This window comes from Pinus tabuliformis, chromosome 2_1, assembly GCF_031772625.1.
Source record: "Pinus tabuliformis cultivar Carrire ecotype Pingquan chromosome 2_1, CPIR1, whole genome shotgun sequence".
Classification (NCBI taxonomy): Eukaryota; Viridiplantae; Streptophyta; class Pinopsida; order Pinales; family Pinaceae; genus Pinus; species Pinus tabuliformis.
Genome location: NC_142299.1, coordinates 964265666 through 964286559, shown reverse-complemented (window position 1 = coordinate 964286559; position 20894 = coordinate 964265666).

The window sequence follows — 20894 nt, the reverse complement described above, 5'->3', positions numbered from 1 at the left end:
TATTTCCCATGAAATCATCTGCGAGGCCTTGCAAATTGGCTATCATACCTCTCACCATCCTTTTTTGCCGATATTTTAATGGAATCATATAAAAAATTTGACATTCCCTTAGAGAACCTAGATTTTCGAGTTTTTTCTTCTAGTAAATGTTGAATTACCTACGACCAATCCTCCATACCCAGTTTCAATGTTTCCTGAAATGCCCAAACAGGTAATCTCCAAGGAAAACCGACTACTTGGGTACCATACTGACTATTGCGTAGATCAGATAGTGTTATGTCTTTTTATCTATTTTTGTAGTTGGAAAATAACCCTCTATCCTTTTCAATTACAATCAGTTTTTGGCCACTCCATACATGACCAGTTTGTCAATTTCAAAGAAGAAGGTGTCTTTAACTATCATTCAATCCTAGTTTATCATATGTTATTTTACGAGTCATAAAAATTTGAGTTCCCTTTATAGAACACAGATAGCGAAGGTAATCATTGGTCAATCATTCACTGGACTTCTGTAGTTGGAAATAACTCAGAGGAATATTCTTATACTGATTATGTTGATAATTTTTTGTATACCTCATTATGTTTGCTGAGCAGTGGTATGATCCTGATGATTTCACCAAAAATAAAGAAATTTTTGCCTTTATCATATCAAGCTAAAGTGGGAGATTAGTATTTATACTAGAACTACACTGAGATCAGAGTTTATGGATCAGAATTGCCTCCTTACGGAGTGCTATTTTTTGTACCTATTAGGGTCTTTGCATTAGAATACACAAGGGAAATGCTTAATATGTATGAGTTTTTTTTTGTCTCCTACAAGAAGAAAGCACAGTTCAAGATTAAATCTCACATAGGGCCCTACATCATCAACACCAAAGCTACAACAAAGGAAGTAGATGTTATATTAAGTCAAATGAAATTCAAACTAAGTTTCTCTTGGCCACATGACCCCCTCAGCATCATTTCAAAACTCAGATTAGAATAGAAGAGTACCTCTTATGCACACACACCAAGGCCTGAAATTGAACAATATGCAAATCAAGAAGAATGGACAAAGGGTACTCTACAGGAAGCTAAAGAACAACTTGTCATTCAATCATCTATGCAAACACCTCTTCCCAAGGAAAAGGAGGGAAAAATGGAAAGGGAAGCCATGCCCCTCGCTGATTCTTACAATCCAGATGAAAACTTTATTTTTTTTAAAAGAAAGAAGAAGGATTCAAATACTACTCAGCAATCATATTCTACAATTAATCCTTTATTTAGACCTCAAATAACTACTATTCAAGATGAAACTCCAGAGGAAAGGGACACATAGCATCCAACCACAGTGATTTTATCAGGGACCCCTATCACTCCTACTCAAGTATAAGAAACAATACAATCAACTACTGTAGAAGAAACCATCTAGTATTTAGTATCATATAGCTCACAAATTTCAACTCAGCAGAGTATCTTCTCAAGATACAGGGAGATAATCAAATAATGAAGCTTTTAAGGCTTCCACCTACTCTAAATTTTGGAAGAATAACACTAAGACAACAAAAATTACTTTCTACATTTGATTCACAGAAAGGACAGTTCCAAATGACCTTCATGGAACCTCTAGTGCCAGCTCCTGAGAGTCTTGAAGACTATATAGCCTCCATTTTCTCAATAGAGACTAGAAATACATGAAATAGATCAATTGAATTTACATAAGTAGATAGGGGAGCTAATTTTTTCAACCCTCACTAGTTCAACAATGATTCCTTCCAAGTTATAGTCATCTTTGAAAAACATGAATTCTAAATTAAAAATTAAGAAGATGTCATCATTTTCTAAGGACAACAGAATATAATCTTTGGAAGACTTAATCATAAAGCTAGGACATGATCCTAAGGATATTAAACCAACAGAAGAGATGATCAAGAATAAGAAAGCAGACATTCAAGCACTGAGGAAACAATTGAAGTTTCCCTCCATAGAACATCCTCAAGTTAAAGAGGTTGCCAATATAGAAATGGAGAAAGAAAAACTATTTACTTTAGTGATTGAGCACAGATACAAAAGATGGAGCAAGGCATGGAAGCACTGTTGAATAAAAATAATAGTGGGAAGCAGTAGGAGAATCTACATCAGGCACAAGTACAATTGCAGAGACTTCAGCAAAAACCGTAGTTTCAGAATATACAGAAGAGCTTGCTAGAGCTCTGGACGAATTAACAGCAGTTCAGATTGAGAAATATAGATTGTCAGCAACATTGGCCAAGATGGAGGAGAGTAAGCTTAAAAATGACAATGCATATTTGTCAGAACTCCAGAAAAAATACAAACTCATTTAGCAGATACAAAAATATGAAGACTAGTTTATTGTCATTCAAATGTTAGCAGAGGCTAAGAACAACATTTGGAAAAATATAAATGCCAACATAATAGACATGTGGCCTTAAATTCAGATTACTTTTGAGCAGGAAGAGCTTGTACACAAAGTCAAGGCCGCAACATAAAATACAAAGGTATATTTGGAGCACAAACCAGAGGAAGCACAAAAGATTATCAAGCTGCTAAATTCCAAAACCAAGGAGGAACTAGAAGACATGAATATTCCAGACAGAACAACAATGGTCATGGAGGTCAAGAGGATTTTGACAAAGAAGAATTTGATGACACAGTTGGAAAATAAATGTAAAGATCTTGAGTTGCAGGTCAGAAGGTTCAATAGGAAATTTACATTGTTGCAGGAAAAAGGCTTGCCTACTCTCAGGAATTCTAATGGAAAATTGATCCCATTAGAAAACTACCAAGAACAATTGTGCAACATAGGTGTTGATGCTTCCAAGTTTGAAAAAGCTAAAGGAGTTATCAATGGAGAAGAATTCATACAAGGAGTCCAATTTGATTTGAATATCTAGCATGAGATCCGCCACCTTTTTGTAAATAGACCTACTTTTGACACTTACACCGAAGTGGATGAAAGATTTGGGAATATGGGTAGCTTTTCTATTCCAAGTGAAGAAAGGTGGGACTGGCTTCTAGAATTGATCGAGTTAAGTGTAACCAAACTCACAAAATTTTCAGTATAATATGAACAACCTTTACAGGGAAGTAGCAATAGTCATCAGCAAACTCCTAAATAGCCTCAACTGCGTGGAAAGTTTTCAACATATTTTCCTATTTTCTCTTCCTCTATGTCTAAAAATATATGTACCTCAAATAGATATTGTAAATATATTTTATTTTTGAAATTTGATCTGACATGTAATAGTTTTCTATAAGTATTTAGAAATAAGACTTAGAAAAGCTTGGAACTTGTAGAAAGAAAGAAGATCTTTGATGTAAGTTGTGCATGAAGTGATCAATTTCATTAATACAGAAAGTTTGTTCCAAGATTCCTATGTTAAGCAATTGGTGATGTATCCTCTCATGTAAACTTGTTATTTTCCCATTATTTTCATATATTTCTCTGTCTCTATTGTTTAATGTTGCAGGAGCATTCAACCCAAGAGAAAACCATTGTATTTTAGTAGACATAGGGGGTTCATGTGTTTTAAGGAACTTGGATTCCTAAATGATGAATTAATGTAATATTTAGGCTTTTGAGTGAGTAGGATGAGAATTAATTAGATGTTGTAAGGATGTTGTAAATGCTCTCGAATTAAGGAGAACATGAGTGGTTAATAATGACAAAAGAGTTAGAAGTCAATTATAACTCTTAAGGCAGTTCATGATTCGAGGAACTAGAGAGAGTTCTTAGAGATTAATTAGAGTTAGAAGTGGATTTAGAGGACATTTAGGAGTTAGTTCAGTAGATCTAGGATTTGAACTAGAATTAGTTCAATAGAACCTTTCTGGTATAAATGTAAGCCTATGGGCAGAGTAAAGGAAAGAGGCCACTAATACTGAAGATCAGGCCTGAGAGACAGAGAGTCTCACATATGTAATCAATTGTTCATATTTATATATACAAAGGTTTATTTTCTAACAGTGTAAGTGTGTGGAACATATATTGAATGATTGAATTATATGTGAATTCGTAGGTTCTGTAATAGGGGTTGCAGGAAGAATTCTGAAGGAAAAGCAGAGGAGAAGAATGATTTAGAGGAATCATAAAGGGATCTTTGAATCCAATTGAATATCAGAGTCGAGCTCTATAAAAGTAGAGAAGTGAGAATTCACAAAGGTTAAGCTCAGATAAAAGGTTTAGCAATGGAAGAGCAGAAGCCGAAACCCTGAAGGAAAATCCAAAACCACAAGGAAAACCACTGAATGACGAATTAAGTTAAAGTAAAGGAACGAGTGGGAAGTGGAGAGGTAGTGCATAGGAACCATTTATCTCAAAGATCAACGGTCATCGCATGAAAGAACGTGCGGAAGATAACTCATGAAGAAGCGGTTTTTATATAGAAAAGTGGATTTTAGGTGGAAGAAGGACCGTAAGAATTATTCATCTGTTTGTCTCTGATTCCATTCATAACATGACACATAGCAGAGTAGTGGAGAGCGGACTACTTTATCGGGCGGTTAAAATCCATGCTCGTTATCTACCTGAAATTGGGGTGAACCATTGTATCTATTAAGGGTAGATCAACGATGGAGGTTATAACGCAAGTTGATTGGATCGGAGATTGAAGGAAGGAAGGAGCAACGCTTCAGAAATGGTTGAAAGGCATGGACCTGAAATTTTATAGAGGCAGACTTAATTCCATTTGAGTTTTGGCCTTAAGCATTGGAGTAGGGTTCCGTGTGTTTTCTATGTAATGTGGAGATAGGAGGGGAAATGCAACAAGCGATATGAAGCGAACCTGGCAGGGTTATATGGGCACGTTTGTTATATTTGAAGTCCGACAGTTTAATTGCATATTGGATTCGGAGGAGGTGTGTATTAATGTGACCTGCAGAGGATCCGATACTCGATTGCGATAAAGGTGTACCTCGGAAATTGTGCAAAGGATTTAAAAATGTGGAAAAGGTAAGTTTATGTTGTTTATGTGTATTTCTATGTATAATAGAAATAAAGCGCCAATTGAAGGTTTGGTGGTTAAGTTCGTGTTATAGACATTTTTGGGAACTACAACCCCAATCATATATGTCCATAAACCAAGGGCTCCTGAGTCCCTAAAAGTGTTGTTTCATGCCCTAAAGGAACAAGGTCAACTGATTACATCATCTCCCAGAAGTTCTCCATAGGAAACTGCTCAGAACTGGTCAAAACTGGACCATACAAGTTGCTCAGTGCTAAGCGTGCAATGCATCTCACTTGCCCAGTGTAAAAAGTGTGATGCATACTAGAAATCCCTTCTGTAGGGTGCGATGGGAGAGAATGGACAAATGGCAGAGAAAGTTTGCGAGGTGGATGATCATGGAATCTTCCAGAAACTTCTCTTGTGACACTTGCCTCTCTGAATTCGCCCAGGGATGAGTAAGAGACCATCAATCTCCAAGCGGAATCAAGAACTATCAGAGAGAAGACACTAATCAAAATCCCAGAAGCTGACTCACCTCCCAACAAACATCTATATATGGATCCCTCATCCCAGAGATCCAGAGGTTGGAATTTTGAATCTTATAAGGAAGTGTTGTTGGTTTCTTGGTGGAACATCATAGTTTTGGGTGATCTAAGCTTTTCATGAGGTGAAGAAGGGCTTTCATGCTAGGAGGATGACGCTGGGTCAGATCAATGGGTTGTAATCCTCTCTTCTAAACTTTATATCAATAAAGCTATTCTCATTTTCCTCCACATTCTTGTATGTCTGATAGTATATGCATTTGTGTGGTCAATATATACCTAGTCCTATATTGCTTATGATTGTAGATCTCTGCACTTTGAAGGTATTATGCTGCTTTGACTTTACAGGTACTCTTTGAAGCGAAGTTGTCAAGGGAGAAGAGGCAAAGACCGGTTGGTGAGGAGAAGGAACAAGCAAAGAATTGAGCGAAGGATTGAGGTCGGTATTCTTTGATCTTCTCCTATCTACTTCTCATAAAGGAAAGCGAAAGTAACTTTAATCTATTTGTTTCTAAGATAGTTACCTGTCTTAGTGGGACTAGCAGCTCTGCATAGACACTAGATTTCCCGATAACAAAATGGCAACTCCATTAGGGAGCGAATAGCTTGTTTGCTTGTCTATACTTGTTTTCTTTATAAACTTACAGATGGAGCCTGAAGTTAAGCCAGCTAGCCTTCGAACTAAATTTTCTATGCAAGTGCAAAGTAGATCAATGCTGCTTCAATCTATCTCCGGGTTTTTTTTATAAACTAAACAATCGATTTGCAAACATCCTAATTGCCATAATGGTGGCTCTAGTAACCTCATTAGATCAGCCCCTGTGATTTCTATTTACTGACTATCATTAGCTCGGCCTAAATCCCTTAACTAAGCTGCAAACTGTGACCAAGAACCAAGGTGAAGTCTCATCGCTGGACCATCGCACTTTCTCCTCTTGGGAATCTGGATGCATCGCACTTCCCGTCTGTAGTAGGTGCGCTGCATCGCACTTTCCCTGTGTTGCAGGTGCGCTGATCAGATAAGACCTCTTCTACTCTCAGATTTTGGTTTTTGTGTTCACTCTCTTCAGCTTTATTCAAGAGTTTTGTTGTCTATGATCAGTATACAACTGTGGAAACTCCCTTCCTTTGCATCATTCCGCCTCCATAGTACAAAGAATTGTGAATGTTTTTATGTATTGTGCGCCATTTACAGTTCTCTTTTACAAAAAGTAACATAATCAAACTGTCGTCTTTTGATTTGGAAGTGTCACAAGTGTCGTTTTCAGTCAAAGAAAAGAATTCTATTGTTCTTGATGGTCGATTATATAGTTACTCTTGTATTTGATTTGAATTAGTAATTTTTCAAGTGTCGAAAGCAGTTTTCAATTCAAAGTTGCAAAGTGTAGTCATTATTCCTTTAGTTTTTGAAGAGAAATTTGTTAGTATTGTCGCTTTGAAAAGATAATTCAGCTTTGTACTTAGCATTCTTCTTGTCATTCACACATTAAGAAGGATGAAAACAAATACATGCATGTGCATTTGCATTTAGACTGCTTGTTGGTTTGATTTAGGACAGTGCATCTAGTGTGTGCTCTCTGCTCTATGTTGAAAGAATATCATCTCTCTTTCCTTAGTAGCTAGGATTTTCATTGCAAAAAGAAGATTAAACGATTGTTTACCATCTTAGATTTCATTTTAGGAATTGTATATCTACATCATGCCGTGAACCTGAAAGGAAAATTTCTTAAGAAATATCAACTGTAAAATAAATTCAATGAACAAAAAAACGCTTTGGAACCTAACGCACAACATCTAGAAGTCTAGGCTAGAGACGTATTTCAGCATCGTAAAGCCTGGTAACTATCGCTTTCATTGTTGGTTGGGTGATTCCTCCTCTTTGAGACGACAAGTGCCAATACGGAATGGTGCTCCCACGTACTGTCGAGTATATATTGGGAGACCACAATAGGCTATATCCTTTATCCATAGGAAGCCATGTCTACCGCCCTATCGATCGCAATGCACTGAACACAGCATTCGGGAAGATTGACTGTCGTACCGTAAAAATTATTCTGCAATTTTGCGATTGGTTTCGTAATCCCTCTGTATAGATTTCTATAGTAGTCTCTTTCGTTCCTTTTCAGACTCCTTAAAGGAAAAGGTCCATCTGAGCACTTTTCACTTCAAGCTCATTAAAAATCGAAGACGAATAGAGTCATCTTTTGTTTTTTCTCGACTCTTAAAAATTGAAAAAACAAGTTGTGTCAAAGCGTCTAAAATTCATTTAATTCGGAATCATTTCCCCCTTTATTTTTAGTTGATCAAGTAATCTGCAATCGTGGAGGAAAGTCAATCGAAACCCCGTCGTTCGCGGAGGCGTACCAGTCAACCGTCTTTTTCTCCGGAAACAAAACTATTCCGGACAAAGCGAACTCGTTTAACTGGATCAAAGTCCCCTGGTGTGGTTGGAACAAGTGTTCCGAGACCTTCAGAGACTCTGGTTACTCCAAACATTTCTGATATCCCTGCCTCTATAGAAGAAGGTCCGCAGCCATTAGAAGACAGTAGAACTGATCCTAGTGTGAAGGTAAACACTTCTATTCCTGAATCGGCTCCATCTACAGATGATTTGGAAGGTGTTATTCCCCAAACATCTATCGCTACAGAATCTACACCTTCTTCGGCACCGGAAATATTTTACAAATCTGACGGTCTACCTCTTCCACCTAGATTGATTGCTATAGAAGAGATTGTGGAGGATCCCCCATCTAGTACTCCATCGCATTTTGGAGTTAGGATCACCCTATATCCTTCTTCGTCAAAAATTAGTCTACCGTTGTCGAAAGTTCCTATATAATCGCTAGGAAATCTTTTGGATAGACTAGATATGTCTGAACAACCGTTGACATCTAGGACTGTGTCATCTGACACAACAATGGAAGAACTTCCCGTTGTCACTCCAACAATGTTCGTTGGCATACCGTCTGTCACAACTAGCTCTCAAGCACTGGGTGGAATCCATCCAAGGGCTGTTTCAACAGTATGGTCTGTTCCCATTTGTTCGTCTAGAATAATATCTAGAATCTCTTATGTTGAGTCTCAGCAAATTGATCCTTCACAATGTCAATTTGGGCAATCCCTTCCTCAAAGGAAAATCATTCCTTTAAGCATTGGATTACCGCCATATGGGGGGAAATATACCCTTTCATTGTCTCCTCCGGGAGAAAAAACATACAAGAGTTCACAACAAAATTCAGGTTATGCTGGAATTACATCTAGCGGTTAGGTGCCGATACTGCCTCAACAAACAAGAGTTGTATACTCAATGCAACAAAGTCTGCCTATGTCAAATATCCCCACTACACCGGCTATTGTGATAGTGTCACAAGTACAAGCGTTGCCTGTTGTATGCCAACCTCAAGTCTCTCAGGTCGCAATTCAACAGCCTCTTGTCTCTACGATGCCACCACAATCATCGATTAGTGGCTCCTTAACTGGAGTGACCCAGGCTCAAACAGGGACCATTACCCCTCATCTTGATCAAACAGCCAGTATTGGACAGTAGCAAATGGTTTCACAACCATGGCTGGTGCAATATCAACAACCGCAATTCCGACAAGTTTACCAAGGATCTGAGCACCAAATGTTTGCAAGTAATGGGCAGCCATATATTCAAAACGGTCAACATCAACCATTTCATAATGGTTATGCCCATCAACCTTACCAAAGTTATCAGCATCAGATGCACTATGTTGGTATGCAAAGACCCACTGCTCAGGCAATCCCATCTTATCCTGGGTATGCTTCACCGAACCTAAATCAATAGTTTCCCTTCGTGGCAACTTTAGAGTTACCAGATCTAAATCGACTGACAAACGATCCAATTATTTATGCCCCTTGGTGGCTAGCAATTCCTCATAAACTTCCATTGGATATTCCTAAATTTAATGGAAATCCGGGTGAAGACCCGTCGAATCATGTGATGACCTTTCATCTGTGGTGTTCATCTAACACTCTAAATGATGATTCAATCAGGCTTCACCTTTTTCAGCAAACGTTAACTGGTCTGGCAGCAAAATGGTATATCGAATTGCCTAGAGCTTCATTCAATAACTTCAGCGCCCTAGCCACGACCTTTTTAACCCATTTTCAATTACCCATAAGGTACGAAACAAGAACGTTGCTTCTTACCAATTTCAAACAAACAATAGACACTCACATATCTGATCATATTCATGAGTGGCGATGTCGTCGTAGAATGGTGAAAACATATGTTCCTGATCAACTACTAGCTGAATGGTTTATTAAGTCATTATTACATTCTATTATGGAAGATGTGGCAAAGGGAGGAGTCGTCATTGAAGAGTAAGTAATTGCTCGTGCACAATATCTAGACTTGATATATACTCAGTTTGGCATGCTCTACAATAAAATCCCTGATGCTTCTAGACCAAAATCCTCTGTTCCTTCCCCTCCTAAATCAAGCAAAGACTCTCATGCCGGCGATGGCGTGATAGGTGTGACTAGCACGAAAACCGTAAAAGCTACATCAAAGAAGGCTCGTACGGTTCCAAGTCAAAATGAAAATGATGAACTTCTCGCCTCAGAGGTAAATGTTGTGTCGACTGACAAGGGCAAAGAACCAAAGCAACCAGGGGGCAAGAAGAAAAATAGGAAGGGTCGTCTCCTAAAAAATCTTCTGCAAACCCTTCTGGAGATAGGAAACCAAGTCATCCATGCTTCATATGTGATGAGTACCATTGGACGAAAGATTTTCCACATAAAGCCGAGCTTAGAAAATTCCTTAAGAATTCAAAAACCTCGGCGGTATTGACTGATCCGTTTCCAAATCTAGGAACAAATCTAGTTGCTAGTGACAATGCTTCCCCATCCCAAGTGCTGATGTTGTCGGTTTCGAAGCAGCAAAATGATGCTTTGATATTGACAAGGAATAAATATTACGAGAATCCACAGCTGTTGGACAACAAGGCTAATGATCAACCTAGTAGTTTGACAACAACTTCGACTAAAGTTGTGCCACCCATCATTCCTGAACTAACGATAAAGCTGCCAAATGGAGTAGTACACAAATCGACATTTAATCCTCGTGCCAGAGCAGCACAGCATTATAATATAGTGGAGGATCTATCCCAATCTCTGTCTGCTATGTCGACACTTGAAGTACTACAAAATTTCCCCTCCCAAAAGCAGGCTTTATTATCAGCAATAGGTGGGATTGACCCAACGGATTCCAATCTTGTGTTCTTTAATCACAAAGGATATGACCCTCAGTTACCAGCTCAACTAGCTTTCCTTATTCAAGTGAAATCCCTCAACAAAACTGTTCACCAAACAATTATTGATGGGGGGCATCTACATGTATTATGTCGATGAGTTGTTGTAAAACTTTAGGATCTCCACCCTTGTCGCGATCTTCGACGACATTAAAAGCATTTGATGGACAGACTTACACCCCATATGGGATTTTAAGTAACTTGCAAGTCGAATTGGGGGGCAAAACAGTAGAAATTGATGTTGAAGTAATCGACGGAAACCTTGATTACAACATCCTACTGGGAAGGCCCTGGATATATGCTATGGTTGCCGTTGTGTCAACCTACTTCAGGAAGATTACATTTCACTTCCAAGGAGGTGTTACAATCGTCGACCAGCAAACATTTCTCCCCAAAAGTTCACAAGTTACGGGAAGCATTCTGATGATCCATGGAAGCCCTCATTCGCTTCAAAATATCGGAGTAGGACTACTAAAAGACCCTATATTAATGGGGACTTTTGCCCTACTGCCTCCAATCAATCTGGTGGAAGTGGCAACAGTGGGAACCTGCAATATGATATCTTCTATTCAAAAGATGTCTGAAAATGATATTAACATGGATCATCTGTAGGTATTGCCTGCAAGCCCAATAGAAATATTGTAGCAATCAATGTTTTCGGCATGGGAAGCAAACCCAAATCAACGCTCATCAAACGTTTTGATAGATAGGTCTAAGGAATATGGCAACCCTTCAGATCCTTGGTCGCAAGTACATTCTACAGACGAAGGAATTGTTCAGTAAATGATGATTGACGGGGCACCATGAGAAGATTACCACCATCGTTCCCATCTTCCATATTACAAGGAAGATAGTTCCAGTGACCTTCGTCATCCCTCAGTTTTTGATTTTCTATCAAATACTGTAAACACGGTGGATTCCAAATGAAACTTGTCCAATATTGAAGAGACTATCGCCATAAATATCTCGACCAAAACAGATATTGTAGAGAATATTCATGTCGGAAAATCTTGTTCTTCTTCAAAACTGGAAATTTATTGCGCTCTTTTTCGCGAGTTCAGAGATGTCTTTGCTTGGTCGTATGATGAAATTCCAAGCATTGACTCAAGCATAGTTGAACATGAAATTAAGATGTATCCAAATGTCAAACCGGTACGACAACGGCTACGGCAGGTGCACCCCAAGAAAGCCACTGCCATCAAGGAAGAAGTTGAAAAACTTCTCCATGATGGTTTTATTTACCCGGTTCCTCTAACCGATTGGGTATCGAATATTGTTCCTGTAATGAAAAAACAAGGAACGATTAGAATGTGCGTCGATTATAGGGATGTAAATCAAGCTTGTCCAAAAGACAACTACCCTACACCCTTCATTGACCAGATAATTGATGAATGCGCCGGATGTGAAATCTTTTCATTTATGGATGGATTTTCCAGGTATAATCAAATTAACATCCGCCCACAGGACCAGTCAAAGACTGCATTTATTTGTCCGTGGGGCACATTCACATATCGCAAGCTACCCTTTAGTTTAAACAACACAGGGGAAACATTTCAAAGGGAAATGAATTATGCCTTCTATGACATAAAGAACATCGTTCAACCATATCTCGACGATCTTCCTACTCATTCGCGAAAGCGGACTGATCATCTGTAGCATTTGAGAGCGATATTTCTACGTTGCCGACTCTACAAGATACGGCTCAATCCACACAAATGTGTGTTTTGTGTCAGTTCTGGTCGTTTACTTGGCTTTGTGGTCTCAATGGATGGGATTCGTCTCGACCCATGTAAGGTTCAGGAAATCATTGATTTGCCTCGACCTTCAAATCTACTTCAGATTTAGAAACTCCAAGGGAAAGAAAACTTTCTGAGGAGGTTCATTCCAAATTACGCCAAACTTGCTAAAGGTTATACTCGTCTATTGAAAAAAGAAGTACCCTTCATCTAGGATCAGGTCATGCAATCTTCCTTTGATGCTTTAAAGGAATCCCTTAAAAAGCATCATTAATGTATGTTCCTGATTATCAAAAATACTTTAACCTGTATCTGGCTGCAGCGGATACAACCATCGCAATGATTTTAGCTCAAGAAGACAATGGAATTGAACATCCTATATATTATTTAAGTAGAAACTTAAATGATACAGAAAGCAAGTACTCCTACGTTGAAAAGCTAGCTCTCGCAGCTGTTCAGGCGATACAAATATTTCGACACTATGTCCTCTTTCGAAAAACTACCATTTTGTCAGATTGCAACCCCATGACTTATATATTGTCGCGACAGTTACTGGGGGGAAAATATTCAAAATGGATAGCAATTTTGCAAGAGTTTGATCTGGAATTCATAAAATCCAAATCGAAGAAAGCTCTGGTTTTTGCAGAGTTACTATGCAATCTCACATTGTCGTCCAACGATGCCACTTCAGAAGAAGCGATCGTGGATGAATCTTTGTTTCTGATATCTTCAAGCAATCCATGGTATGGAGACATAATACTCTATCTCCAAACCCAGACATATAGGTCTAATACCTCCTGCTCGGAACAATGACGCATTTGATACCAAGCAAAGGACTACATGATCGTCAGTGATACGCTTTACCGTCGAGGTGTCGATAAAGTTCTTCGAAGATGTCTCACCCATGAGGAGGCCGAAAAAGTCCTGAATGATTGCCATTCAGGCACGTGTAGGGGCCATCAATCTGGTTACGCTACAATGCAAAATATTTTACAAGCAGGACACTTCTGGCCAATAATCTTCAAAGATTGCATAACAGCAGTCAGAAGTTGCCATGCCTGTCAAATCTTCGATCGCAAAACCAGGATACCACCCGCACCTTTGCAGCCAGTAGTCGCTGTTGGGCCATTCGCCAAATGGGGCATAGATTTCATGACATGTAACACCACCTCGGCCGGGGGGCATGGGTATATAATAGTCGCAGTAGATTATTTCACCAAATGGGCTGAGGCGATGCCTACATTAAACAACAGCGGCGAAGCGGCTGCCCTCTTCTTTTTCAATCATGTAGTCTCCAGATTCGGCGTTCCACAGGCCATAGTCATAGATCATGGATCGCATTTTTGCAATCACATGATGATTGAGTTGGCTACCAAATTAGGGCTATCCCATGACAGCTCTACTCCCTATTATCCGCAGGCTAACGAACAAGTTGAGGCAATCAAAAAGGTCCTTAAGCGGATGCTGCAAAGGATGATTGGAGTCCATAAAAGGAGTTGGTACTTGATTCTGTACTCGTCCTTGTGGGCATACTAGACATCGGTGAGGAACGCAACTGGGTTTACACCCTTTCAACTGGTGTATGGCCTGGAAGCGATCTTACCAGTTTAGTGTGAAATCTCATCCCTCAAACTCGCAGTCGACCTTCTCCCCGGAACTTCAGAAGAGGAGGTTCGTTTCTTGGAACTAATCCAATTGGATGAAACCTGTCATGATGTCACTTTGGCTAACGAAGTCCATAAGAAATGATTCAAGGTGCAATTCGACAAGAATGTCAAACCTCGTGTCTCCTCAGAAGGTGACCTGGTCTTACTTTACGACAAGGAGTCCGATAAATTGGGAGCAGGTAAGTTCAAGTCTTTATGGATGGACCCCTATATTGTTAAGTGTGTACTAGCAAAAGGAGCCTACGAGTTAGTGGATTATGATGGGATTCCACTAGTGCAACCCCGCAACGGGTTGTACCTTAAGCATTACTATGCTTGACTCAAGATAGTAACCCCTACGCTTTTGTTATATTTTTGTTTTTGCTAAGTGTAATCATTTTGGTTAGATGATCCACATTTGCATTTATTGCAGATGTCGAACCTATTGGAATCATTTGTTGGATATGCAGACGGAGCGAGTCATAGTTCACGGAACCTATCTTCGGCGGCCTGGGCCATCTTCGATCCAAGCAGCGAGTTAGTGAGTTTCAGAGGGGTATGTATTGGTTGGTCAGCGAACAACATTGCTGAATACAGTGCGTTGATAGAACTCCTCTCTGATACCATCTCACATGGCATACGCCGACTTGTTGTCAGGCTAGACTCACGACTCGTCATTCTACAACTCACCAGTATCTATTCCGTACGAAATCCAGCTATCTATTGCATGTTCCTAAGGGTCAAGATTTTGGAAAGGTAGTTTGATTCCATTCAATATCAGCATATTTCCAGAAACTTAAACACATTAATAGACTCATTGGCAAATTATGTGTTAGATAGGCATTTCCAACATTTATAAAATAAGCATTTCATCAATATTTGCATCAAGATCATGTAACTTAACCAAAATAAAACTCCGAAAATCAAAAATATATATATAACTATTTATGGTTTATACATAATGTTCTGTAACCAAGAAAAAATCGGTCAAATGACCCAAAACTCAAAATGCTAGGGGGCACCCTAGTCTAATGATGCTGGTGATAACAAGTCACCGCCTGTGCAATCATGCGTAAAGGCCTAGTCCATCGACTCGACATGCCAGTAGTATGTCGCTGCAACCTCAGAGGCAACTCATCGGTCCTCACGTCCGGAATACCAAGAGTGAGACCCTCGACCTAATCCTGCAATGCTGAAAGAGTCTCGGCCACATCAAGGTCGTGAAGGATAGCCCTCCCCACAGCCTCTCCTGCTGGAATGACAGTTGGTGCTCTCAGACGTACTGCTGGCCGAACTGGTCCAATATCTGCATGAGCACATGAGTTTTGATTAGTCTTGATAGAAGAAAGCATGAGAACATTATAAAAAATGATAAACAAAGATATGGTCAGAGAATTTACCGATAGCACCCCACTGCTCACCAGCTGGCAGCACCAAATCCGGGTCACCCCGGAAATCCATACTAGCATATGGACACTCGACAAAAACCATCTCCTGATGGTTGAACCACTCGAAGAAGGTATCAGAGAAGGAAACCTAGGACTGACCAGCATGTCAGGCCATGAGGTCAACCCATCTCTGCATCCGTGGCTCAGTTGGTGGAGGTAAACTAAGTGAAATATTCTGCGGTTGCATCACTGGGATCTTTTCTAAGGCGAAAGCGGTCAAAATAGAACCATAGCCGAAATTCTTGGATTTTCTGCTTTTTACCTTGGTCAGTTGTTCTTTCATCATAGGGAGTACTACGTCACACTAGTTGAACACCTTTGGTTCAAGGCATTCCAAGGCGTACTGCATATAGGACCTGTTAGCCACGTGAAGAGTCGCACTACCAGCCAGTCTAGCAAAAGTGAACAGAATGGTCCTTAAGGACCAGTCAGTGACATCTCGGATGTTGATCTTGCCATTCCTACTCGGCTGAGATCCCTCTCTGCAATACCGGCAAATGTATTCTCTCATGGATTCGCCCCCACGGGCGGAACCTGATAATGAGAGAGGGGCACCACACCTCGATAAACCGGTCAAAAAATATATGTCCACGACAATCAAGGGGATCGATTTGCCTTTGATCTGAAACACCTGGTTGGTAGGATCCCATGCATCGAGAAAATATTGCAACAAGTTGATTTGTTGCCTCATGCTAGAGATGCGGAAAAACTTGAGCAAGCCATAGTTCCGTAGTGTAGTTACCATACCCGGATCATGTAAAGCAACCATGTCCTCTTCTTCATGCTCATGTTCTCACCATGTAACAACCATTTTGCTCTGATGAATCTCTGCAAGACAAGCAAGAGAAGAATCAGGGTCCTGATTTGGCAAAAAATAGGCAAAAATTCCATGACAAAATAGTGCAAAAGTTTCCCTTCTTGCGCCCATCGCACCTTTCGATATAGGAAGGGTGCGACAGAGCCAGGGCGAATTTTTCAAACCCCGGGGGCTCAGAAAAATAGGGAAACATGATCAAAATTCAAAAAGGAAAGAATGCAACTGAAGAGCTCAAGTTTAGCTCCTACCTAGTCTAGACGGTGCCGAGAATCGTCCACAGAATCTCCCAGAATTAGCTAGTGAAAATCAAAGGGGGGAAGGCACCTCCAGAGCTCCAACAAACCAAAGTTCAAATGAAATGGTAAAATGAGGGGTAAAAACCACTTTTAAATTACTTTTTACGTAATTCAAGTAAAGCATTAGTGTTTTAACTCATTTTTCAAGCATGTATTATTCATTTCTAATCGGTTTTATGAAGCAATTGAATAGGCAGTACAACCGTCAAAGGAACAAAGTGTTAGCGGTGAAATCAAATAATCAATGACCATTATCACAAGCAGTTTTTATGTGAAGTTCAAGCTCTTTAAAAATTAAACCTAAGCAATGAACAAATGTTTCCCCCAGAGTTTAAGCTCATAAAAAAATGAACCAATTTCCGGTAAATAACCATTGTGAATACATTATCATCAGCTTTTTAGCCTTGGTCGTGTTCTCATCATCACCTCCACTCTGTTTTGGCCGATCATTCACCTCCATTTGATTGTTTACCCCTTTTTGAGGAACAACTGCGAAGAGTGATCCTGTTAGCCATCCTGGTGACACTGTCGTGATTGGAAAATTCCAAACCTTACCTGGAATCAACTGCTACCTGAAATTATCACTCGTTCGTCAAAAAACGAGTCTCCTTTAAGCTCTTTTCATCTGACTCGTAAAATATGAAAAGATTGCTGAGTAGTTGGCCTCTCCAGCTCGTTAAAGCTACCGGGAGTGCCATCCCTCCTTTAGATTTTAATCTTTTTGGACCTAAGAGATTATTACAAAAAAAGATCGAGTGTTTGTTTTTTTCGGCTCGTTAAAATTATCGAAAATTCATCCATTTCGTATTATTTTATACTTTTTCGGACTTAAGGGATTATATAACAAAAATGGATTATTGGAGTTTCCTTTACGTCCCTTTCAGACTCTCTAAAATTGAAAAGGATTGAGTTATCTTTGTCGTTAAACTCGTTAAAACCAATAGCGACAAACTTGTCCATATAGACAAGAACGAGTTTCACTGTCGCTAGGCTCGTTAAAACATAGCGACGAGTTTGCCCGAAGGGCAAATTATAGAACAAGCATATGTTATCCTCCTCAAGCTTGATAAAAATAAAGAGGTACTGGTCAACAATGACTGGGGAAAAATTGGGAAGAAAACTTGAAGAAACTTTATTGGTAGCAAAGTCGCTCTTGAACATGACACTTTCACTCCATGTCTGAGTCAGGTTGGGTTATTCCATTCACCGGTCATATTACCATTGGTCCATCGTACCATCCATATTTGGGGTTAACGCTACCAATCCATTCCAAGTGTCACCGATATGTTCAAGAGAAGTTGATCAGAGAATTCACCAACCCATCTTGTGTCTCATCCGCTACAATACCTTTACGCTTCATTCTTTCATGACCGCCACCCTGAACCCTATATCATCAGATCGTTTTCACCCCCAAAAAATCATTTGCTCCGTTCCGTGTCATAGATGTGGGATTCATTAAGGCCCTCCTGCGACGAGTCACTTCTTGTCGACATCAGCTCATTATCCAAGAAGTCGACCTAGGAACAACCCTTTCAATACTTTGAAGCTTGCATGCCTCAATGGCAAGTTTCTCACTTTCGACGACAGGTTTACATCAATGGCCTTTGACTAAGAGATTTTGCGTGGTGTTCGACGCCAAGTCCCATTTTCACACCACGCGAATTGTACTGTAATACCTTGAGGGTCATCATCATTATCAGTGATTCCTCTCGTGCCTATTAACAGCTTACATCATTGGCTGGTAAACAGGCGATGTCTTTCCATGTTCCACTCCAGAACATTTTTCACATGCATTGACTTGTACTTCGGGCGAAGATTGGACGATTTTGAAGACCCCGGATCTAGTTTCATCCATCCGGGTTGCGATATATTCAGGAAAATAAAGACATCAAATGTACATCATTGCTGCACAGATGATCATCCGAATCAAAGGATGATGGCTCTATCAGAATCATCAGTCTACTACACAGACGGTTGTCTGTCCTATGTACATGAAAATGAATTTATAAAGCTGAGCATGGGAATGCCCACCTTAGCTAGATCATGAAAATATTATGAAGATAATGTATTTCATTGTATCTTATTGCAGGTCGCCTTCTAGTTCGAAAAACTTGGATCCTCATGATAAAGCATTTCACCCGACATCAAAATATTAACGACCTCATGCTTTAGAGGGCAAATGTTATAGACATTTTTGGGAACTACAACCCCAATCATATATGTCCATAAACCAAGGGCTCCTGAGTCCCTAAAAGTTTTGTTTCATGTCCTAAAGGAACAAGGTTAGCTGATTACATCATCTCCCAAAAGTTCTCCACAGGAAACTGCTCAGAACTGGTCAAAACTGGACCATACAGGTTGCTCAGTGCTAAGGGTGTGATGCATCTCACCTGCCTAGTGTAAAAAGTGTGATGCATACTGGAAAGCCCTTCTGTAGGGTGCGATGGGCGAGAATGGACAAATGGTAGAGACTGACTCACCTCCCTGCAATCATCTATATATGGATCCCTCATCCTAGAGATCCAGAGGCTGGAATTTTGAATCTTGTAAGGAAGTGTTGTTGGTTTCCTCATGGAACATCATAGTGTTGGGTGATCTAAGCTTTTCATGAGGTGAATAAGGGCTTTCATGCTAGGAGGATGATGTTGGGTCAGAGCAATGGGTTGTAATCCTCTCTTCTAATCTTTATATCAATAATTCTATTCTTGTTTTCCTCCACATTCTTGTATGTCTGATAGTATATGCATTTGTGTGGTCAATATATATCTGGTTCTATATTGCTTATGATTGTAGATCTCTGCACTTTGAAGGTATTATGCTGCTTTGACTTCACAAGTACTCTTTGAAGCGGAGTGGTCAAGGGAGAAGTGGCAAAGACCAGTTGGTGAGAAGAAGGAACAAGCAAAGAACCGAGCGAAGGATTGAGGTCGGTATTCTTTGATCTTCTCCTATCTACTTCTCATAAAGGAAAGCGAAAGTAACTTTAATCTGTTTGTTTCTAAGATAGTTACCCGTCTTAGTGGGACTAGCAGCTCTCCATAGACACTAGATTTCCCGATAATAGTCTGCATTAACCAAAGGTTAAAGAGGGGTTTGTTATATATATGCAGCAACAATGCTATAAGTCCTAAAGCGTGGATAAAGCTTAAAATAAAGTTTATAAGGGGTGATTGAGTTCCGATATAAAGGAAAAGGTGAGTTAAGGGTTAGACTTTATTAGTCTATAAATCATTCCGCTTGAGACTATGAAAGGGGCCAAAACCTTAGTAAATGAAGATTGGACTCCTTAGAGAGTTTTGAAATTCCTGGGACAAATGTGTTTATGCATTTTACATGCATATTGTGGGTGTAAGCGGGGGTAACCCTGCATCATTTGGTATCATAGCATAATTGTAATTAGAGCAGGGACAGATTTCCTATGAAAAGGATTTTTCACACAGAAGAAGGCAATGTGCATAAGTTAATTGAATGATAGATGCTACAACAGAAGATTGTAGGGGAACTTTTGAAGTTCTTAGGAGATTGTAGCAATTCTAGCAGAGGCTTGGAGTAGAAAGGAATAGAGGATTCCTTGAAGAAAAGTGGGAGCAAGATTTCTTAGTACAAGTTCTGAAGGAAAGAGGACTTGGAGACCAAACAGTGGACAATCCATTCAAAGTGCAGGAGAATGGGAGAATAAGATCATACATATATCTTGGAGGTAAGATAGTCTGCTTTGTTTCAAATTGAAATCGAAGATTGTGGTTGCAAATGAAGCATCTCAACAAAGGACAGCAAGAGAAGCTGTGAGAAGAGAACCATATGTGTTCTTGAAGGCAGAGTAAGGAAAACACTCTGAAGGAGAAGTGGCACTGAACCTGAAGAATCCAACAAGAGGTTGGATAGAGAGAAGATAGTTGAAGTGTTCTCAAGAGAGAGTGAAATATTGTAGAAGCCTAGAAAGAGAAAAGGTGTTGCTCAAGAGGAGGTTCCAAACAGAGGACCCATGCTTACCAAAATACTGAGTGAGGAGAGCTTAGTGAGGTAAGATTGCAGCGAGGAGGACTAGTTGTTGCGGAGGCTTGTTGCAGATGAGTAAGGATCTCATGAAGAAAGAGAAGAAGATGACTACTGATAGTCATAGCAGAGGTTTAGAGAGAAGCTACAGCAGAAGATATGAGAAGAAGAATGCCAAAGCAGATGGCAAG